The following is a 25,320-nucleotide window of genomic DNA, read 5'->3' as shown; positions in this document are numbered from 1 at the left end:
AAAAATAAGCCGAAGAAAAAATAAACACGTTAAAAATAACAAAAAAAGTTTTTTGACTATTTAAGTTGTACAATAAAGATTATAAAATATATGAAATGGGGTCAAATGATACTAATAATGATAATAACGACAACACTCCACATACAAAACATAATTTAAAAGTAGTTTGTATAATCTAGTCAATATCCTGCCACGCCCGTAAATGACGTCCTAAGCTCCTAACAAGGGATCAAGAGAATGCGAAATAAAATGTTATGGTAAAGGTTATGTTAACAAATTGCTGTCGTAGACGTTGACGTTTTAATTGTGAAATAAATGCTGGGAATGTTAGCCCAAGAAATATGGAGGAAGAACATAATTATAATAACCGTAGGTACTATAGACCAGCCATTCTCAAAGTGTGCTTCGCACAGTTCTGCGGGTCAACAAAGACCTTGTACGAACTAGGAGCTCCGCGAGAGATACATAAATTGCTTTAAGAGATGTCATCAGACACCAGCATGGAGACAATTCATCCAAAATACAAAATTATCTTTCGGGGGTCCGTCAAAAATGTCACTTCTTAAAAGGCTTCCACCCCCAGTAAACTTTGAGAACCATTATAATGTTTATAGACCTAAAGACGATAGATAATAATAATAGCTCCCACACCGGTTACGGTGACGGTGGCCGGTTTCATTGAAACCAGGCCAGCTACGCAGGAGTAATTTTATAGTGCCCAAGTGTGTGCGCAGTACACAAGAGCACTCTCTATTCCTTTACTCTCATAACCCAGTGGGACGGAAGACCGACACGACCGGCGAGAGATCAGGCGCAGGACCGACTTTTTACATGCCCATCCGACGAATGGATCATCTAACTTGTCAGACAATCAGGTGATCAGCCTGCACTGTCCTAACCAAACTTGGAAATAACATATTGTTTCCAACGCGGGAATCGAACCCACGACCTCCGAGTCAAGAGCCGCGGTCTATAATACCACTAGACCACGGAGGCGTCACGATAGATGATGACTTAAATCACATTAAAGTAAACGTGATTGGTGATTATGATAACATAGATGATGAGACCTGGCCGCATGGATACAGGACATCCTAGCTTTTGTAAAATGACAAAGAGACATACTCAAGCTTTATTGTGTGGAAGTATCATCCGCATGATGCTTCCACACAATAAAGCTCGATCGAGAGGATCAATGATTACGAATCAAAACATTGTTTACAGCAACCATAATAAACAAACACCTACAATCTACATGTATTAACATAAGTAGTTCTATTGAACTATTTTGATTATCGCATGGAAACCGCACATTTTATTGGAATTAAAAGTGTCCTATTGTCCTTTCTCGGGACTCAAAGTATCTCCATGCCAAATTTCAGAAAAATCGGTTCAGTGGTTTGTGCGACAGACAGACATGGAAGTATGGATGGAACATATTTTTATATAATTTTATTTATTTAGGAATATATATATATATATATATATATATATATATATATATATATATATATATATATATATATATATATATATATATATATATATATATACAGGGTGTAACAAAAATAAGTGATAATACTTTAGGGTGTGTACGTGTTCCTTGTAGAGAATTCACTATGAAAGTAGCAGCGCTGAAAGACCAAACTTTTTTTTCACTTTTGTATGGGAAAACTCGTGACGCTCGGGCCCTTGCCCATACAAAAGTGAAAAAATTTTTTCGTCTTTCAGCGCTGCTACTTTTACAGTAAACTCTCTACAAGAAACACGTACACACCCTAAAGTATTATCACTTATTTTTGTTACACACTGTATATATATATATATATATATATATATATATATATATATATATATATATATACTAGATGTCCCGCGCGGCTTCGCCCGAATCCGTAGGTACATTTTCCCATAAAAAATATTTCCCCCGTTTTTCCCACATTTTCCTGAGTTTCTTCTGTCGTATTAGTCTTAGAGTAATAATATAATATAACCTTCTCGATAAATGATGAGTCTTACTCGATAAATGATCTATCTAACACTGAGATAAGTTTTTAAATCGGACCTGTAGTTTCTGAGATTGACGCGTTCAAGCAAACATACTCTTCAGGTTTATAATATTAGGTAGATATAGATTTTTTTTAATTATCGCTTGACAAACTCGAGTCTCGATCTAAAAGACTATGAAATGGTATAATATGGTAGTGATGATGATGATGATGATGATGATGAAGAATGTAATTTGCATAGTAGCATATGCTTTCTGTTCTTAAAACAACGTCGAAACTCCCAAACTTGTATCTATAAAGAATCAGGAATTCTCTCAGCACATTCCGAACCACGGTATACCAGGTATATCTCGGTGCAAAATCTTACTTGTTGGTAGCATATGCTTAGAATACTTCTCACGAAACCGAAGTCACCATATGTTTCCCTATAAGTTTTGAGAAGTTCCCTCGATTACTTATGGATCCTTCATCAGATCACCACTTTTCTGAATATAATACCAAATTGGGATGATACCCTATATACCAAAAGAAAAATTTTGAAAATCGGTTAACAAACGGCGAAGTAATCGTTCAACATAAGAAAACGAACATAACACCTCCCCCATTTTGAAAGTCGGTTAAAATTGTAGCCTATGTGTTATTTATTTAATATTTTAATCAGCACATGAATTGAATAACAAAATTTTTTTCAAATTAATCGTAGCACCATCTGTCAGGACAAACTAAAATTGAAATAGAATAATATTGAATGCGATGATAGCGCCGTCCGCCGGATCTAATGTAAAACATTCCAAAATCAACAACTCCTTATAAATAAGAAATTAATTGAAAAAACATTTTCCAGTAGACCAAACTGTAAATCTAAACCATTCTCGAATCTCCACGAATTCGGGGGCGATAAATCGATCTAGCTAGGAATCATTTTTAGAAAATGTTATTCGTGTTTTATCGATAATCGATAAAATGAAAAATATAACTCTTCCTGACATCTATTGGCGAATAATAATACTATTTTGTAAGCAACTAATCGCTTTAACGACACAACAACAGCTAAAGCTACTCCAGCAGATGACGTTGTTAAGTAACACGAAGTCAATGAGTGTATGCTATACCGAGCAAAGCTCGGTCATCCAGGTATTATTATATTATATTAAATGAACAGGTATTGAAATAAAATTATGATATTCTTTGAAAAGTTGTTTTTTTACACACTTTCGGTAGTGTTTTGATGAATAAAGATATGCCCCGCCTACTTGGGTAGGTAGTAGGGAGAGTAGTGGTAGTCGCTCGACTTCGGTCTGACGGTCACTTCTTCTATCAGCTACGAGCCCGAGTGGTAGTGTTGAGTGATATAACAATATTCTGTGTTTTACTCTTCCTACAAGAATGTACAAATTGTACACTTTCAATATACTTTCGCAGTAATTATCTTTAAATAACTGACTGTTAAAGAAACAATAAAAACAGGAAGGAGCAATACATCCCAAAACAAACTTAATCAACTAAGAACTTACAGAGAGAACAAGCGATACTTCGACGCTGATCGTATAAAGCATAAACGATTTAATCACAAGTTTAATTAGTCTTAACTCTGCTCAATCACTACACCAGCGTACGCCTTCTAACCATTTGTTTTAATGATAACAACTCGTCTTTAGCTACATTAGATTTTCGTTGCAAATAATCCCCATTAGATTTTTGTCCATTCTCTTTAGTCTGATGACTTCAGTTTTATCTGTCATAGTCTTTATTTTTATTTTTGTATCGGAAACCCTAAATAGAGAATTAAAAAAAGGATAATTTCTAACAAAGATACATTTAACAGTTAGCATGTCAATAGATACGATTGAATATTAATTACAAATTAACTAACTGTTAACTAGCCAATAATGGCTTAAAAATTTGATAACTGTTATATAACGGGCTATATGATCTTCAAAATCCGTTACATATGTAAATGCATACTGTTATCCTCAACTTTTGTAACTATCAGAGCGTGGTTACTTCTATGTGTATTCAGATATAAAACTGTGAAACGAGACATAATATGATAAGATCGCTTTATGAGAGCCCCAAATAACTTCTCAGCGTCATAATTATGAATGTCTGGCATTGCTTTCACGTTTCATTCCTAAAAACCACTTTAAATAACTATACAGTATACAGTGTGGAAAATTCACAGTTTTAGTCAGTTCAGCTTCAACATTTCCTTTCATATATTAAGCTGAAAAGAATAATATTTACTATACCTTGTTCTTAGCCAAAAGCTGGAGGAGCTATCTTCATTATCATCTTAGTTAGCCATACTCGTACATAATATTATTGTGTCGCATTATAATCAAAGGTTATAAGTAAGAAGAATTTTAATAAATCCGATAAAGTAACGCTTGAATCGAACCACTTTCAAACTTCGCAGTTTTATAGCTTCCAATCCACATAACACGGCACAAGCCCACTCAAACTAGTTCAGCTACAAGCACTAGAGCTCATACTTCAACCACTCCAAATTCGCAGACAGACGGAGCGTACACGGGAATTCAATCAATTCTGACACGACAACAGCTACGAAATGTTTACATTCACACAAAAAACAGACTTCCAAAAAAACTCCAAATCTGCATTATCATACTGGTATTGTCTAAAGAATTTTGTCAATGTCTGGTTTTAAAGGCAGCCCAAAAGTTACTTGTTAAAAAATATGGGAACACTATTTTGAAATATTCGGAATAAGACTGTTCACAGTACGTATTTGTTAAATCAGTGTGAAGTCTTGATAGCAGCTATGTTTCGAAAATTTTGGGAGAGATTGTAATAACTAGTGACCCTCACAGACATTTATGGAGAACTTTCGTATGCATATTTTAGTTTGTGTCGTGAATAAATCACTCAGAGTGCAATTTTTTAACGATATTTTTATTTTATTTTATATTATCAACATTTTATTTTATCAACATTAACCTGCTTTCGTTGAATACTTAATTAAAATGTTAGTTGCTCCATTCGCATTAGAAATTAAATGAAGTCATTTCTTGCAGTAAGACAAATACCTTTCATTAGCAAAGCCAGAGCCAGTGAGTTAATAATATTTAAGCTCAGTTTCAACAGTCGTATGTCAAAGAAAACGAGGCCGTCGTCGTATCTTACTAAGATAGCAGTGTAAAACATTTCTTGGAGAATTTTTAGTGTCACACGTATCTGAAGTTTTAATTTCCAGATAAAAATCCCAAAAATTACATTTATAATTTTATTCCATAGTGCTGCGGGGCTAAAATGGTCACATTTAGCAATTCCTCTCAATCAATTCAGCAAATGAACTGTCAAAACTGTCAAACTGACAAATGTCAAATCGTTACAAAAATACAGAAATGAATTGCAAGCAGAGTTGCATTTTGCGATTTTAGAAAAATGAATCATATTATGATTCATATCATGATTCTTCAAAGCGACCATTTTAGCCCCGCTGTTATACCATTTTTTAAGTCGTCAAGGGCTTTCTGCCCTTATCCTTGTCTTTCTTCCAAACTATTTGTACAAAGGCAATTACATATTCAACTTTATGTAATTTTAGTCCATCACGGCTTAGGGCGCTGATATAGACCAACATATACGAATTATGGCGGTTCTGTAATAATACCTGTACATACGGGTCGAATTGATAACCTCCTTTTTTGAAGTCGGTTAAAAACCATCGAGCTTATTCAACACTAACATCACTAGGAACAGCCCAAGAAACAGAATTACTCTTCCCAAAGAAGGTCGTATTTTTCCACATCGTGTCAACTGCATCAGAATATTCATTTTCTTTATCACCGTAAACAATAACACGAATTAAGACGTTCCACTGCCGGCAGCCTTCGTGGATCACATTTAGTAATTACTTTGCATCCTGCATTACGGTTATGTCTTATAATAACCCTAATCTGTGTACTTATCAGACTTCCATCGACTCATAATCCTAGTATTTATTTACGCTTGTCAGTTTTTTTCCGAAAAACCTAAACAATCATAATATCTGCTTTGAGTCTGAACTTATATATTATGTACCTTAGCGGTTGTACTTCGGGATAATATTACTTTTTGAATTGTGATAATATGAAGATTACTACTTCTAATCGTTGTATATAATATTATGTAGGCATTACGTAGGCCATGACTGCCCAGTCAAGTTAACCAAATAAGTCAAGAACTTTTATGTTAACCAAATAAAAATAAGTTATCATAATAAATATTAGAGTATAGAAGCAGTTGCTAATAATTGTGGTTTTAGAACTCGTGTGATACAGCTGTCCCTTAGGTAATAATGCAATAAGGTAGCAATATTTCTGATTTTAGCCGTAATAACTGTGACCTGTGTGTGATTATACAAGACTTGGTAAGTTCCCAAAAAAAGTAACTAACCAGGCCATTTAGCCGAAACTTTTTCGTTTTCGCTTCGTTATAGAATCGCCGGTCAAAATGTATGGAATTAACATAAGACAAGTCGAACGTCAACGTCATATTAACGAACGCTTATGTCAATTCCATACATTTTCATCGGCGATTCTATAACGAAGCGAAAACGAAAAGATTTTGGCTCACCCCCCTGAAGAAATTAACAAATTAAAGAAGCAAGATCGAGTAAATATCGTAACTAAGTAGTTATAACAACTTTACTTCATTCTACAAAAGAGTTGAAATTGAGACACAATCCACGCAGTTCCGAATTACGTTCAATACGACAAAATTGCCGTCATGAGACAAATTCTCTAAACTAATTTACATTTCCTAATATTGTTACTTGTGAACGAGGATAACCAACCATGATACTTTAGATCCCTTCTAATATAAAATATGTCTTTCTGACCACTCCTGATCCACTTTTAAAGCGCTCAAATGATTTTGATAAAATTAGGTATACCTTGTGTCTTTCTATGTCTGTCTATGTTATTGTGTCTGTTTCTTGAACTCTCCTATAAAAGAAATTGAGCAGTTATTATTTCTTAATACGTCGATCGTGGAAAAACGAGACACAATAGAATTTCTATTGTGTCTCGGTCACCGGTGACCGTATGGAGCTTGATGAATTAAATGCACAATTAAAAGTTGCAGCCGACATCTTGTTTTAACACGTGTTATCGTGATGCACTTCCAAAATATGATTATTCTTCAAAAATAAATAATATGGAACTTAATAATAATAAATGCGAGGTGGTACATAAACAGAAAGTTATCAAACTAGGAATAGTGACCCTAATTACTGAAACTCTCTTGGGTCAATCCAACAGTTGTATAATGTTTGAGTTGCTTATCGTTACCCGTCGTAAACGGCCTATTTACGTAACTGTTATAAACAAATGGTCATTGCTCAGTGATTTGAATACTAATATTTTAAAACATAACAATATGATATGAAATAACTTTGAGATTTTAAAATCACAAAATAAATAAAATATTTAATACTTATAATGATATTTATTTCTTGACTAGTTCTTGACTTAAAATTTTGAGTCTCAAAGAGTTTCTAAAATTTATATTTATTCATATTTCTTCTTATCTGTCCCAGTTCTCAGGTTTTTGACCAAAGTTATTTAACAGCGTTGTTGAATAGATAGAGGCAAATCAAAAGCTCTAGTTGATAGATAAACTCCTATCAAAAACGATTCAAACCGGGCCGAAGTCATAGCTTAGTCTGTCTTTTGCTGATTTTTACATCTTACATTTTTCCCACTTGATTGACAATTGAGGCTACATTTGAAGCGCCTTTAATTGCACCTGCCTCGATATTTGAAGCGTGGCGGTTAACCGCTGTATTGATGTCAAGATTACTTATGCCGTCGACGTGCGCAGGGTCAGGAGAGTTCGTGGAATTTCGCAAACGTAACCGTCATCCCACGTCCGCACGACAATGCTCGTCTAGATCCTTGAGAATTAATAAACGTGGAACGCTTCACGAATGGCCATCAAACGGCGAATTTTGACGTGACTGTGATTGCCTTTAAAATGTGTGGCATCTTGAATTGCTTCATTAGGATTTTCTACAGAAGTTCTACCACAGAGGACGGATAATATTATGTTCTTACGTATTTAAACGACTTCTTCTTCAAACAGGCTTCTTACTCCTTGGTAAGTCGCGACTTGCGAGTAGCAGAGTAGGTATCTTAACTTCATTGCAACTTACAAGATTGGTTCCCCTATTTCACAAAGGCATCCGAGTTCTACAAAAAAAATCAGACAGTTAAGTTGAAGACACCCCGATTCCCAGTCTACTTCCAATTATTCTATTCTTTGACTGACAGGAGATATCCACTTTCACCTAAGATGTCACTGGCTCGTTAGAATAAGTCACACCACTCATGGCACAGTCGTTATCTAGTCATAGCACTCACCGTTCACGAGATATCAAATTTACTATTCAGTGAAAATAAATGAAAGTTAATCGACTGACACCACGACTGCAGTAATTGCTGTTAAATACAGAATTCCATGCCATGTTGCTCTCAAAGCGAAAGAGGCATTTTTTCGCATGAAAAAGTGAAAAACTCGAACAAACTGAAGTTTATTTAATGTTATGCGGTTAAAAAGGTTGGTTCCTATTGAGAAATTAGCCCCAGTATAAAAATGACATATCACATAAGTGAAACCAATAGGAATTAAGTTAAGAATTGTAATATTTATTTTGTAAGTTCAGAAAGTATTATATATTTCAGAAAGTACTATATTTTCAAGCGACTGCTACTTACTGGAAATGGATGCTATTAAAAACGACAAAAATAAACAAAGAAACAGTCTCGAGAATAATTAAAGAGCAAGAAAAGGCTATAAGTATTAGGGATTTAACACGATTATTCAATTTTTTTTTCAGAATGTAACACTTGTTGCATGGTTTAAAGTTTAAACCATAGATGGTGGAACTTCCTTGTGGAGTACGACTATAAATATTAATCGCGGACCCAATAGCAACGCAGACAGGTCAGCGCCCTGTGATCCGATTGTTTTATACCCATAACGACCTTTTTATTAACATATAAAAAATATAAAGATTAAAACGTAATATGCAGTTTTATTTGTAATCTTGTTACTTCTGAGCTAATGTTGCGAATACATTATGATCCTATTAAGAAACGTAACAACGCAGTTGTTATTGTAATTAAATCAGATTGTGACTTTTGACTTCTATACCAGAAACATCTTCGGTTTTGATTTGCATAAATAAACAAAATATTAGGTAAGTTATAACTTATAAGTAACATTCATCTTTTCATCGTCATACTATGAAATTATTATTATCTATCAAATTGATGGAAAAAGGAGAGTAAACTTCAGCTCTCGTTTACGTTCCCTATTACTATTTAGTATTTGTCTATTGTTCTTAGTAGCTTTCTGCAATTTGGTGTCCTCATGATTGTTTACACAAAATTTAACTATTTAGTAGTATCTGTGATACCTAGTTTACAAAAGCACCACCACTAGTAGTTCACCTTAGAGAGGCAGAAATATAAAGTATCTTTTAAATTAAATTAATTCACGACATGCGGCATTTTCATTTCGTTCGGAATTTAGAAGATGATATTTAACTTCCGTTTGATACCCCCAAAATCATATTCCATATGTAAATGGGCCAGCTATTTGTGTAATGATCTGGCTAATACAACTTGTTTGGGGCTGACTCATCATCGAACAAAGCGATGACCCACTACTTTATCAATAAGATCGTTAACCATAAGTTATTGGCTTGTGGTACTCCGAGCTCCCATGTTGGGAACGTGAAAATCAATTTTAGTTATTCTCAAGTTGCTGAATATTTCACTGTTACGTATCAATAATGAATTAACACCCATGTAAAAATATACTGTTATAGCCCGTTAAGCTACTTTTCTAACGCATTACACAAGGACAGAACAATGTATGTAGTGGACCAAAATTTAAAAACCTTTTTAAGAAGTTACAAACTGTAAATAACCTTAGTGTGCCTGTGGAGAATAGATTAGGACGAATAACATTAACCCCTAAACCCAACACACTGCTCCCCAGGTTGTCGTCCATCATGGCTTGACCTGATCATTGTATCCTCGCCAGACTCGATTTGTAAACATGGTCAGTGTTCAGCGGCAATGTTCTCGTATCATGTCCTGATATACGTTGCTTTTAATATTCACACTCCTAAATCTAAACGTAGAACATTCCTGCAACGAAATTTCTCATCCATGGACGTGGATGCCATAAGAGAAGATGCATCTATTATAGATTGGACGGCCCTATATACAGCAGCTTCAGTATCAACTAAATTAAAAACCTCCACCAGTATTAGTAAGGAATTAAAAACCTCCACCTTGGCATCAGCCAAGGTGGAGGTTTTTAATTCCTTACTTACATCGCTTTACGATAAACATGCTCCTATTAAAGCCGTAAGAATTAAGCATCTACCTGCACCTTGGTTGTCAAATGAATTAAAAACCCTAATTAATGCCAAACATGCTGCTAAGGCAAAGTTTAAGAGGAATAACTCCGAAGAGCATCGAGAGAAACCGTTGCAATACCATGTGTCGAGATGCTCAACGGCGATATATCCATGCCTCAGTTGAGAACGGCGATCCAAGCAAAACTTGGAAATTCCTTAAAACTCTTGGCATCGGCAAAAAATCTAATTTGGGCGACTCCTGCAGTGTCGATATTAATGCGGTAAACAGTTTCTTAATTTGATATACGCATCAACGACGGCCCTAGTCAAAGTTACTGATGACATTCGGTCCGGCATGGACGAAAAGAAGCTGACCATCTTAACTTTGCTCGACTTCAGTAAAGCGTTCGACTCTATTGATCATGACATCCTTCTCCGCTTACTGGAAGTCTTTAACTTTTCATCTTCTGTGATTCAGTCACTTCACAGTTACCTTTTTAGCCGACGTCAAAAAGTTAAAATGTCCCCCAAGGTGGTGTATTGTCTCCTTTACTTTTTGCCCTTTTTATAAATTTTGTCACGTTATTAATAACCACCTCATTCCATTTATACGCAGATGATTTACAAATTTATACGCAATCGACTTTGGACGCATTACCTGACGCAGTTGGGGTTATGAATCGAAATTTAGCGGCCATTTGTGACTGGAGTAAAGAGTTTGGTTTATTTCTAAATCCTGTTAAGTCACAGTAAATAATTATTGGCAGTCCGGGGCTTATCTCAATTATTATTTTTAACAAAAAATTAAAACCGACTTCCAAGGTAAAAACAATAATACCAGATAGCTGAATCTTTAGTTCTCTGACAGAATATTTGAAACTTTTGGAACTGGCACCGACTTCAAAATTATGAAGATTGAGTACAGAAATAGTTGAGGTTTAGCCGAATTCGGAAAAAGGCACTATTAGATAGGATAAATTATTTAATACTTTTTAGTTCATATTAATATAAGGATGTTATTATTGTTTTTACCTTGGAAGTCGGTTTTAATTTTTTGTTAAAAATAATAATTTCACTCTTTTTAGTTACCCACTAACCATTGCGTAAGAAAATACTTCAACCCCTTAATATTATCTTATTCTTGGTAAATGTTTACAAACCTACCCCAATTTATTTGACAAACTACTACAAAAGGAAGTCGACGGGCTCCTATATCTGGGTCTTGTAGTCTAAGTTCCAACCTAACCTAACCTACTTTTGGACTTTCTAGATTGTGTTTGTTTAAAGAAGACTTTTAAAGAAGACTTAAAAACATTTTTAAGTCTTCTTTAAAAGACGTGTCAAATTTAAATTTATGTAGTAAGTATATAATTATATTGATTATATTTATATTATAATATCGTATGTATATGTTACGCTCAAATACCGATATCGCTCAACAAGCGAAAAAATGGCTCACAACGCGTTGTGGTCACAGTGAAACAGCCACGACGCGAAATTCGCGTCGTGGCTCTAATGAAAACGGCCACGACGCGTTCTGGCAATCACCAAAAGACCATAACGCGAAAGTGTCGTGGCTGATATGCTATTCGTTTTTCTTGACTTGTTCTTGATTGATTAATCGTCCATAGGTATGGAAGACTATATTTGAATTACCACGCGTACTACAATATATTTTTTCTTTTACTAAATCACTGCATAACGTGTTTATCATTATTATTTACAAAATATCCATAATTCCATACTATACGTACTAATATTATTAATGTGTGTCTAGCGCAACGTATATATTTATTAAGATCAGATTACCTTATATTTAAAAGAAACAACAACAACAAACAATAACACGTTGCGCTAGACAGACAGATATTAGCACGGATATTATGGAACTATGGATATTTTCAAATAATAATGAAAAACACGTTATGCAGTGATTTAGTAAAAGAAAAAATATTTTGTAGTACGCGTGGAAATTTAAATATAATCTTCCATACCTATGGACGATTAATCAATCGAGAACAAATCAAGAAGAAAAACAAAAAGCATATTAGCCACGACACGAATTTCGCGTTATGGTCTTTTTGTGATTGCCAGAACGCGTCGTGGCCGTTTTCATTAGAGCCACGACGCGAATTTCGCGTCGTGGCTGTTTCACTGTGACCACAACGCGTTGTGAGCCATTTTTTCGCTCATTGAGCGATTTCGGCCTTTGAGCGTAACATATATATTTTAGCATAATATGTATGTTTAATTATATTACATTATATATCTATCTATGTACTTATTTTTTTTTAATATTTAGCTTTTTATGTCTCAGTTTAATTAATATACTTTTAGCACTATACCCGATTCCAGCATTCTAATCCTCTCACTCAAAGGTTGCCTGGAAGAGATTGCTGCTAAGTAATAAGGCCGCCTTTGTGTGCTTTCTGCATTTATTAATATTATTTCTTTTTAAACTTTGTATTTTATGTAATTGATTGTGCACAATAAAGTATATTTTCATTTTTTCATTTCATTTTCATTAACCAGTAAAAATATCCACCAAACGAAGAACCGTATTTTTCGGAAGTCAGTTACAAATAAAGTATAATTATTACTTACCTTAAGGAAAACGAAGGAAATAAAAAATACGTCCATGACATCAGCTCCAGGCTAGACTATAAATCTTACTGGGTCAGTGTCCGATACATTGACTAGTAGATCGCTCCCACATCAATAAAACAATTTATTAATATTATTGTAAGTACTCGAGTTGCATTCAATACTATGATACCGCAGATTTGTTCCAGAAGTGTTAATTTTTATTTTTTATTAATCTGGCTACTTAAGAATCTAGACAAAAGAACCTAGATCTTAGATAGAAACTCCAGGAAAAAACCACATAAGTACGCTTGGAAAATATTGTAGAAAATAAAATACGATTGCTCGTTTTCTAGATATATTCGATTCGTAAAAAGGGTGGGAACTCCATACAGTAACTGCGCAGTTTCCATCACAATTTTCGCCGCGAAAAACGAACGCTGAAATTCCAAATGGAAAATAAAAGTGAGAGCCATTTTGTAGGAAATTAAGTGCATTAGGGGATGCCCCGACACGAAAATCTAATCAAGGTCTAGTTGTACGTTAGAACTGAACGATTTTGTAAAATACAATTTAACTTATAGGTTATATATTGGCATGGTATGGTTTTATATGGTAGTCGGTACATATAATACCAAGTCCTTACGAAAGACGATATAATTACAAATCCTGGTGCTGTCTTCTTTTAAGAAGAGAATAATATATTAGATGGAGAGAAACAATAAACAGCCTACAAATGGGAAGCCCATACTCATAAAATATCTCTCTCACACCAATAAAGTTTGCGTGAAGTCATAAAGTACCAAAAATAGAACAATCATTTAATTTGGTTAAATTTAGACGTCACGTCAGTGGCAGACTATTATGGACAATAAACGAGAGATATAAAGTTAACGACCCGTAATTAAAGTTTCACCTTTCTGTGCTAAATCATCAACTAATGACTTACGGTAAGACAGAACCCAACAACTCCGTGGTACAGTGGTTTAGAGCTTTACTCTCGTACTAAATTACATTCCCGCATCGAAAAATTTATGTTGTTTCCAAGTTTGGTTAGGACACAGTAGTCTGAACACCTGTATGTCTGACAAGAAAGATAACCCATGCGTTACATGATGCGGTCATTGTATATTTCTTGAAACTGCGCAAACAATTAGGCACTCTAAATATTACTACTACGTTGCTGACCTGGTGACAATGATGCGGGCACCGTCACCGAAACCAGTGTTGGAGGCATCATAATATCTATATGTATAAACTTTGTAACCCTTTTTACGAAAAATGGGCAAACGTAGGTGCATGAAATTTCGCACAGTTATAGTTTATATTGTGTAGGAGTGCATCGAGCTAATATTATTTTGAAATGATGCTTTTATCATACATTATTTTAACAAATAAAACATTACACACTCTACAATGTGCACACTACCATCTTTTTTGACAAGCCTATACATACGAATTATAGTCATTTGTTTATGGTTGAAGTCTGTTGTCAAATAAAAAAAGGATTTTTGTTTTTTTTATTCAATCTGAAATTGTCAATATGTACTTTAAACGGAGAGCCAAAAGAAGAAGATAATTAAATTTAAGGTCGAATTTCGTACGTGAGAATGGTACTCGGTTAGATTAGTTATATTTTTAGAGACTGCCATTTTTCAAAATCCCGACTGAAAAAGCTGAAAATCTAAAGAAATCAATGCAACGAAATACGATCATAAAATCAAGCCGAGATTAGAGGAAGTGAAAGGCGAACAACCTCATAATCAAATAGGAGGTCCTTATTTCGTGGATAAGAACCACACACCGGATACGACGGTCGCGTATCACTGTTCGTGTCCCATGCCAGTAAACGGGGGGTATTGACTTGATGGAAAAGTGACCAATCAATCGCCACTGGGACTTGTGACTCCTCGTATCGGATGTCATCATGATCGGATATCATTAGCTACAGTCACGACTTTTAACATTTACGCATCAAATTTCATTGAAACCAACACAATATGTCCATTGTCCATCCATCCATATTTTGAATATAATATGTATTTTCCTTCCCAATTCAAGCAAAAATTGTGAACCAAAGTGGTAAGAGTAGGATATAATATTATAGACTATAGAGTATATTGAATGCATGATTATCGATTTTCAACGCACTTTAACACTTAAAATATTTTTGTAAAAATAAGTATAGGATTACATTATAAAATTCGTTGTTGTAAAACTTAATAAATTTAATACCAACATATAACTTAATAAAAGCATTATAATAAAGAACAGAAAATGAGGCAAATAATAAAAGATAACAGAAATGTAAATAAGAAGCTCTTACCGTAAGATTTTATAATAAAAAATGAGATTCTTGGATTAAGTGTTCTTTGTACCTAAGAAGGGATTGTTGTAGGATTATGAGTAATCCAAGAAAATGCACAGATAGAATAGAAAGATGAAAAAGGTTAAACCAGTATTATATAATACTATGAATTATGATTATGTTAGTCAATATGTAGCTCTACGTATTAAGTTTAGGTAAAATTAAGGCTGAACGAATAAGTCATAATCATGTTAATTATTGTCAATATCAACATAAAACTTTTTATCACCAATCACCAGTGCGCCTTGTTTCTTTCTTGTAGGTACTCGTAGTATCTTTATTATTTTCATAATCGCACTAACACATTCTGCATAAGCTAAGTTAAGATAATACTTAATTTTTAGATTTACAAGATAAAACCATGTATTATTGCAATCAGCATACGATAAAATGATTATATTATTAGGTTAACACTTTAGAACTCAATAAATCATAACTTGTAACTTAACGGTGCCAAACTCTTAGAACTTTTCATATAAATTTTAACATCCTTAAGTATCAACTTTCACATGATACCCTAGTAAACGAATGATTCTGCTTGGAAAAGTCGAAACCAGAAATGTTGACTTTGGTACCTTGTTTAGACTAATTAGGAGATAAACATACTAAAAGTCCTGGCCCCTCAGAGGTTCGGTTTTTTGCTTACTCATCAAAAACGGTGCTTCGTACGTAATTCTTTTGTACTACATAATAAAATCTAATTAAATTTTCTATAGCTTTGTCCTTTACACTTTGTATCTATCTCCAATCATTGCCTCGCTATGAGCTTCTAAAATTGGCCGAGTGTGTTTTTTAGGGTTTCGTACCCAAAGGGTAAAAACGGGACCCTATACTGAGACTTTAATGTCTGTCCGTCTTCCTGACCGTCTGTCTGTCCATCCGTCTGTCCGTCTGTTTGTCCGTCCGTCTGTCCGTCTGTCTGTCCGTCTGTCTGTCCGTCTGTCTGTCCGTCTGTCTGTCCGTCTGTCTGTCCGTCTGTCTGTCTCCGGCTATAACTCAATAACGATAATAGCTAGAGAGTTGAAATTTTCAGAGATGGTGTACTTCTGTTGCCGCTATAATAATAAATACTAAAAACAAAAGAAATTAAATATTTTAGGGGGGCTATCATACAACAAACTTGATTTTTTTTTCAATTTTTTACCCTAAAAAACACACTTTTGAAAATCGGCCAATTTTAGAAGCTCATAGCGAGGCAATGATAGGAAATAGATACAAAGTATAAAGGACGAAGTTGTAGAGAATTTAATTAGCTTTTATTATATAGTAGAAAAGAATTTCGTACGAAGCACCTTTTTTTATGAGTAAGCAAAAAACCAAAAAACGGGACCTTCTTTACCCACCTCCCTCGGGCTCACCTCGGAGGGGTCAGGACTTTTAGTATGTTTATCTCTTAATTACTCTAAACAAAGTACCAAAGTTAAATTTTCTGCTTTCGACTTTTCCAAGCAGACCCCCATTTTGGACATTCGTTTACTAGGCTATGACAGGGATATTAAATTCAAGTAAATACATGATAGCAATTTTAATCTAAGATTGTTAAAAATTTCGATTTTTAGGAAGATGATTAGAATAATTTTATTACCAAATGCAATGAAACAGCTGATAAAGTATTGATTTTTTTAATGGTTGCAATGAGTAAAGAAGCGATAAAAAAGTAATTAGCAAGTCTTCCACAAAATCCATTGTAAACCCCTAACAATGAATAGAGTCACGAGGAGAAAATCCTAGAATTCTTTATGATTAAAATTCCAATATATGATATTAAACAAATTAATATCATATATTGGAAAACTAAAATAAATTACAAAAACAAACCTGCTAGAAGAATAAAAGTAAATACATAATCAAAACAAGAAAGTTTGATTAATGCTTGAAAAATCGTTAATGAGGAACATGTGAAGAGAAACCGTTTTTAGAACGAAAGTGGCAATTGTGATATTACACACACTCCTCTGATATTATTCAATATAGTCTACACGTTATTAGAGGTAATAGCATAGTTTTAGTGATAGTCGAGCTGGTTTACATTCATTCTGAGAAAGTTTGCAACATTTTATGAGAACGAGTATATATACTGGCACAGTACATATATATTAGTAGTACCAAATACTGGCGAGAATCTTAACAACCTAATTTTATTTTAAACTCCAGAGTTTATATTTTCAAAAAATGTCATTCTAAAGAATAGATGAAACGGTTTTAAAACATGTTTGTATTAAGTAAATCGTACCGTCCCAAATTCAAACTGCCTAAGGTCACAGACCCTTATCTGTGAGACCCACATTGTTTACTTCTTGTTAAAACATGTCTTAACTTGTCAATGATCATAACGCAGACTGGGGACTAAAATACTACATCTTATAAGCACCGTTTAAGTGGATGTACACGAAGCAAAAAAGAACATTGTTCCACACTAGTTGCATTTTAAGAGAACAATGCTGTACCACCTAATAAGTACTTCAAAAAACCTATGTGTCTAAGTACATTCCCTTGGAAATCCCTCTATTGTAGCTAAGGGCTATGCAGCGTTGGCAACCCCTCACGCAGTATTGATATATCCATCCCTTTTCCCCACACCTTCCAATGGCCCACCCTCTATTCACGGTACTGTGAGATAATTAAATATTTATGTCATGAAAATACTTCGTACACCATTAATTAAAATGTTATACGTTCTTTTCGTTTGGACGGTTTATGTGATCGATATTTTTAAGTAGTTAAATAATATTTTAGACAATATTTTGGTTAGTTACAACACGATACAGATCATCTAAACAAAACCCATACCTGTTTCTCTGATGTAAATTCAAATGTGTCCGGGCATTCCGAAATACTGAACCATCAGTTAGTCAAATAGATTCCTAATGGCACAAGACTGTTAACTTTATTGTTTTGTTATTACTTGTACACAGCACAGACACTCACACTGAATCGAAAACAACAGACGCTAGCGGATCAATAAATCTTGGTAATTATGATATTGATAACACTGAATAATAAAATATTACAAAAGCTCGATCACGAGAAAGCTTATTACGTGTGAACGCGACGTGAACTCACTACTGCGTTCGGGTGGCGACTGACTGCATAAGGGGCAGACGGCGCGGGGGGAGACGCGGTAGGGGACGCGCGCGTTGAGCCGCTCGAAGGCGACGAACCAGCCTCATGTCATTCTGATATGATAACAAATGTATACAAAGCTGACACCGCTAGCAACAATGCACACGGAAAATATATTTTCTAACACTAGTAAGAATAATTTGGAGATTCTTAACATTGGATATACGGTAGCAAAAGAATCACCATGGAATACCAGGGATTACAATCTCAATACTTACCAACATTTAATTTCCCAAAATCTCATAATGATGAAAACTAAATTAATAAGCAAAGTAAAGAAAAAAATATTATTCAAGCAGGGAAGTGCAATTAACATTACCATTTTGATATACGGCGTCACGGTTTTAGTTCCACATAATTAGAGACGGGTCGATAGATGGTTTCCTTTTTTGCGAAGTTTACATCTCCCATAAAAATAGGATGTTGACCTTTTGTGATGCTACTGCTGATGTCATGATTTAATGGAATAATTAAGAAAAAATATTTACCTAGAGCTTTGCAATAAAAGTATTAGCTACAACGATTACATTCAAGAGCGATTGCAATAGTAGATCCAATGTCAGCTTAACCGACAATTAAGCACACAGTAAACCCTTAGAAAAAAATCTATAAGTGAGAAAACTAAATAAAATAAAGTCTCTCTATTTTCATATTAGGTACTCCGTACTCAAATAATTTGTATATTGGACACAAATTTGCTACAATACCAAACCACAAATACCTAGCACAGCCGGATAGCCCAAAACAGTTAAATAAATCTCACAGGCTTTTGAAAAATATACATAAAATTTTAGATGTTAAATTAAAGACAATATAAAAATAAACTACAATTCATAGTACCAAAAATAATTTAAGATCCTTGATGGATGCTGAGAAGTTAATGATTTGATCTTGGTTAGACGACTCGTGCCAAAGTAAATATAAACAAAAAAGTCTCTTGGCTATGGGATGGGTTACGTAATTAAGAAGCATGTGGTTCACATTTGACGAGAACGAACTATGTATTTAAAAATAGAAACAACAAATAAAGAAGTTCTACCCTATCGTTTAGGTCTTGATCACTTCAAAGTAATTTTCTTGTATTCTAAATACTGTTTAGTTTGTCATTATTGGCGAATTCAGAATAATTTGATATTTTTAATATATTGTGTTATATTAATGTCAGGTGAGGTCAGTTTTTAAAAATTAACAAAAGTAAACTTAAAGGATTTAATCATCAACTTACTTATAATTTTATAAAATTCACTATCCAAATGTATAATAAAAGCACAGTTAATGTAATTTATGTAAAACACAAGTCATTCCGTGACATTGAGTCACTACTCACTACCATTAGCATGCCGCATCTTACACATATGGAATGGAACCGAATAGCAATAAATAACATGAACCCGAGACGATATTTTAATTTCGATAGAAACACAAGCGAAAAAGTGTTTAGGAAAAGCGATAAAATTAAACGAGAAATGGCACGACATGCTGTGCAGTTAGCGACCCTTGTACCGACAAAGAGGCTGTAAAAACAAACAAAAGAGCCCAAACTGTTAGTTGTATTTGCAGTAGACACTCTGCAAACAAACGCCAAGATTTATTGCTGATCGGCGTGTGCGGCTGACATTCTCTGGTGTTTTACGTCTGGCAGGACCTTTATGTTAACGTCATAAGGGTCACTCCCCAAAACCTTGAGGTAAAAAAAACTCTGGACGGACTCTTTGTAGCTTTTCGCTGAGTTATGTCATATTTATTATTTGCCTTTGGCGGCGACACCATCTCCAACATGTGCGCATCCATTGACAGCAGTTTCAAAGGCTTCTGAGTTCTGTTGCGCTATACGCTGTAGTGATTATTTATATATAAAGTAAAGTAGTAGTAAGTAGTATAGTAAAGTAGTATAAACTGTAAAATAAATAAAAAAACATTGTACTTATGTAGTTTCTCGGCGGCTTAAATCAGTACTAAAGATATTTTAAAAACTATTAGGGCCTGTTTCACTACTTTCTGATAAAGTGCCGAATAGATTATTCACAACTTTTTTGACAGATTCTCCATACTTCATCTGTCAATTTAAGTGGTGGATAGCCTATTCGGCACTTATCAGGAAGTGGTGAAACAGGCTCTTAGTATCATAAATAACATTTTTAGTTAACTTGTAGATTTATATTATAATTGAAGTATTATAGGAAAATTTACAGTCTAATTTGGAATTTAACGTTACTAAAAAATATAAATGGTAACAAAAACTTAGCAACGGAAGATGGTTATCACTTCATTTATTTTATACTTTTAAGTTATAGATAAATATAATTAAAACTTTACTAAATAAAAAAACAAAAAGTAAAATAACTTGCAGGATCAACATTTAAAACGGAGCGAAATCCTATAAGAGCATATTATGCTAATAATAACGTTGCGCGAGCGCACACAAAAACAGCACGCGCGCACCCCAACACGCGGGGTAGCTGCAGATGACGCTCATAACGGGACAACTGACGGAAACTTGTTACGCCCACATACTCAGACAAACGTAAATACTACGGCTTAAACGTTTTCGATCTGACATTTTTAGCTCGAGCTGAACTTGGAGCTCATTAGTTTAAAATGATTGGATTTAATAAACATTGGTTTAGAAAACATTGGAAAGATACATAATATTTGAAAACCAGAAAAGTTTGGTTATCATTTTGCTACAATTTATGATAAAGTAAGGTTAAAAATATTTTGCTTTATGGAATCATCATCATAATATTAATACGCGAACGAAAAACTTTGTAACCCTTTTTACGAATAAATTAAGAAATTTAAAAAAACCCCCGCCAAACAACTTTAAAAAGTAATGAAATAATATTTACTGCCTTTAAGTTCAAATAATTCCTAACTTGTGTAAAGTAATATTTTAGTCCATAATTGTTGTCACAGTGTGTCGGGGGACCGCCAAGTTAACTACAACCTACAACCGCCAAGTCGCTGATTATCTCCATTCGGTTCGCTCTGAACTGATCCTTAAACTATAAATTATAATGTTATGTGAAATCTCAAATCAAACATCTACATTAGCGGTCCCCCGACACACCTTGACAACAATAATTATGGACTAAAATATTACTTTACACAAGTTAGGAATTATTTGAACTTAAAGGCAGTAAATATTATTTCATTACTTTTTAAAGTTGTTTGGCGGGGTTTTTTTTAAATTTCTTAATTTAATTTTATTTCATACATTTTAAACTTGTGTTGGGTATAGTGCAGAATAATTCCTATCAACGTAATTACCATCTATCAATATCCTTTTCGATGAGGCCCTTAATATGAGCCCAAACATGAAACCTCCACTTTGGGCTCATACGAAGCTCGGTTCCTATAGAATCCAGGTGATGCTGCAGCAGCAGCATGTAAATATTGATTGAAATAAACCCTGATTGTCCAGCACTGAGCAGGCTGATGATGATGAATTATAGCTATGAACAAAAACATCAATAGGATATCCAACTCCTCCCCAACTTGGAGCAGAGGTTTCGTATTTGGGCTTCAGTTACAAAGAAGGCTTGAAATACAAGTAAAGGCATAATTTTGCCGCTATTTATGAAATGAAAACTAAGTTTAAAAATATTTTTGCACGAATTAAAGGAGAATTTCTAAGCCTTATAATATCAGAAGTAGAAAGAGCCATGTAGATGCACAACGTAACGGTGTCTCAGAACATGTCGGAGCATATCTTAAGACGTTATGTAAATTGGAGAATGATTTACGCGCGACACCTACTCCTTTATGACATGGCCACTGCATCGTCTCGACATTGCTCATAAAGTACGGTCGTTGGACCTAGATCTAGTTTATTCATTTATAAATTTTCTATTGGCAAATATATAAAGAAAACGAAATCAGAAATTGTTATGCAAATTGGCGGTGTAACTTTAAACGGTTTTTTTACAGAAATGTAACAACAAAATCATTCGAGAAATACAAACGGCACCTAAAACTATATACATATAAATACTGTAAGTAATAAAAATGGTCTTCTATATACATTAAGATTGGATTCTTTAATAGCCAGTACCTGGATGACCGAGCTTTGATCGGTATAGCAAACACTATATATATATACAAGAATTGATCGACGGGCTGCGCAAACTAATATCGCCATATTTTTTTAATGTCACGTCCGAATATTTTGTTTCGCCTATTTAACTCATTTGCCGGTGAGGTCGTTACAGTGGTGCACTCGTCATACAGGTAAGTGCCATAGTTTTCGGTTTATGCAGACTTTGCCCGTCGTTTCGACGGGTGGTTAGCTTTACCGTTAGTTTTTCTACTGAAATGCAAGTATTTAGTTTTGACGTAAACTGTGTTTTTTTTTTTACATGTTTTCGTTAATTTAAGATGCTATAGATAATTTATTTAACCAAGAACTTAGTAAAATAAATATTTAGAAGCGTTCTTTCTAAACAGCCATCGAGTATAGTGCGCAGAGCAGTTTTCGTCGGGCCAAGCTTCTTTGGAGGGAATAGAGAACGAAGAAGAGTCTTTTCCAAATTCTTCAAGACAAAAACGGAGGAAAACATGTGGGAAATGCTACTACAAGAAAAGCGTATGACTAAAAGTATATTTTGCTATAATTGTAAGGTAGCAATATGAGGTGAACAAAAATATTTTTTTTATCACATGTGCTAAAGAAAAGTAGTTTATTTTATTTTTTATTACGTTTTATATTTCTATATGCCATATAATGCCAAAAAACTGATTGTTTTGTTTTGAGTATTATTTTATTTTGTTTTAGAAAAGTTTGATTAAAAATTTTCCTATTTTTTTAGAGGTCTAAGAATTTTTTTTTACTTTCAAAAGTAAATAAAAAATGTAATTTTGAGAAGTTTTGTTTTATTGCTAAGCTCATCATATGTCTGTAAAAAAAAAACCAGGTTCAGAAAGTGGTAAAATCTCGTCGTTTCGACGGATGGTTAGCTTAAACAGGGTCTCCCAGAAGGTTAGCTATCTAGGGTTAAAGATATAAGATACATTTTTCACAACGACACATTCCGCTATTTAACCAATAGCTATAATTATTTATAAAAGAAATAATTTCATTAAAAGATCTTCAACGCTTTTAGACTCACTAATGGTTCCTAATTTCATAAATTTTTCTAATTCTCTAAATCTATTAAGCTATATACCGTTCAGGTTTATCTTACCTCTGTTAAGACCTTTATTACAATGACATAAGGATAAAACTAAAACGGCTCTACCGTTTAGTTAGTGCGATCCATCACATCAACATCAAACGTAAAGTTTACAGGCGGCGTGACGTTCTTAGTTAAGCATCCGCGTAATTACCGATTCCACGCCTAAAAGAACGTTTGATGTGACTCACGAATGAACTGCAGTAACAATGAAAGGAAAAAAGGTTCTTCAGATTCAGCGAGTGATCATAGTGGCAGGATCGAAAGTATTTAGACTTTTGATATCAATTTTGGAATATAGCTGTAAAATAAATAGGAACCCGATAGTTTTTCATTAAAATGGAATCTAATCTCTCCTTAATTACTTAAATAAAGCAGGAAACATGAGTCACCTGCAGGTGCAATATAGAACTTCTCTAGTGCTGCGGGTTTCATTTCTTCTTCCTAAAATACCTTAGGGGATGCCCTTAGGTCTGGCGATGGCGAAGCAATACTTACCTCTAAGGCTTAGCAATGTGTATTTATGTCTTACTCAAGACAATCAATTTACAATTTGGCCAAGCAATCCGCTACCTACTTCAGAATCTGAAGTCGCAATTACCATATTAAAAGCCGATTCACGTGGTATTAATCAAAGAAAAGATTTCCATACCGTCTCTGAAGTAAATTAAAATTCAAAAATGAGGTTATTATCGAATGTTCTTAGAATACTACGAGCAATTTTATATTTTTATTAAACATCTTCCTCGGAGGAATTAAGTAATTATCGTGTTAGATGATGGTTTGCCCGAAGAGCGGAAATATCGATCATTTACCTATTACTTTTCGCTTAACTCGACGCCTACCTTATTAAGTGTAATGTGGTTACTTATATTATTAATTCTTGATGTATCATTAGTCTGGGGAATTTTCTTAAATAACAAAACACTTTAACTTAAAAAGCTTCTTAATAATTAACATTAATCCTTTTTATTCATACTATTTACGCACATCTGATGAAGCACACAAAAGTAATAAAGGTCTAAATAAGGTCATTGCATAATGCTCATCATAATAATAGTCATTAAGTCATTTTGAGATTAGGATCTAATGATACTATACTTAGAGGCCGAAATCAGAAGCCAACAAACGTAAAACCAGAATGTATAATAAAGTAAACACGGATGATGGAGATTTAAACTGGCCACGCCCAAGCTATATCGGCGAGGATAATTATAAACGGAATGGACGCGACCTGGATACACGTGAAGACTATTTCCAGACAACGGAAGGTATGTCAGGTAAACACAGACATATCCCAGCACTCAGTAGATGCCGCAGGGCAATTTATTCATTCAAAGTATATACGCGAGCGATTCGAGATAAAAAAAATCTTATATCGGCTAGGTATTGGGTTTTTCTTTAACTGTAGTTTGTGATAATTGCCGCGCTTATCAGCTAAAACTACGCTTATCAGCTAAAGCTACATTGACGATTAGTGTTAAAATAGTTAAATTAGTCATGTCGGTAGGAACATTTACAATTTCATACTAAAGCATTAAAAATAAAAAATTATATTGCAAAATTATTAGCTACAGTTTTCACAATAATTAGTATTCTTAGCTCTGTACCACACAGTAAGTGCGAAAATGACACGCTAGTCTTCATACAGCCTACACAAGTAGGTATACCGTATATGTTGCAGGTAGC

The 25,320-nt window shown here is 34.1% G+C and overlaps 1 protein-coding gene across 3 annotated transcripts in view; it reads right to left on the bottom strand.

Annotated features, from left to right (window-relative positions):
• The window catches only part of LOC121738792 (tyrosine-protein kinase Src64B), a 118,250-nt gene that overhangs the window by 46,816 nt on the left and 46,114 nt on the right, over window positions 1-25,320 (bottom strand). For 2 of the 3 annotated variants that reach the window (XM_042131036.1, XM_042131038.1), the window contains exon 1: window positions 18,128-18,407. The exons of the other annotated variant lie outside the window; for it this stretch is intronic. The gene's annotated coding sequence lies outside the window, so the exon portion shown is untranslated. Of the gene's footprint in view, window positions 1-18,127; window positions 18,408-25,320 lie in introns of those variants that run through there. 3 annotated transcript variants of the gene reach the window in all.

Source organism: Aricia agestis, chromosome Z, assembly GCF_905147365.1.
Source record: "Aricia agestis chromosome Z, ilAriAges1.1, whole genome shotgun sequence".
NCBI classification, from domain to species: Eukaryota; Metazoa; Arthropoda; class Insecta; order Lepidoptera; family Lycaenidae; genus Aricia; species Aricia agestis.
Note: the sequence above shows the minus strand (reverse complement) of the source record. Positions and strands in the feature narration are given on the sequence as shown.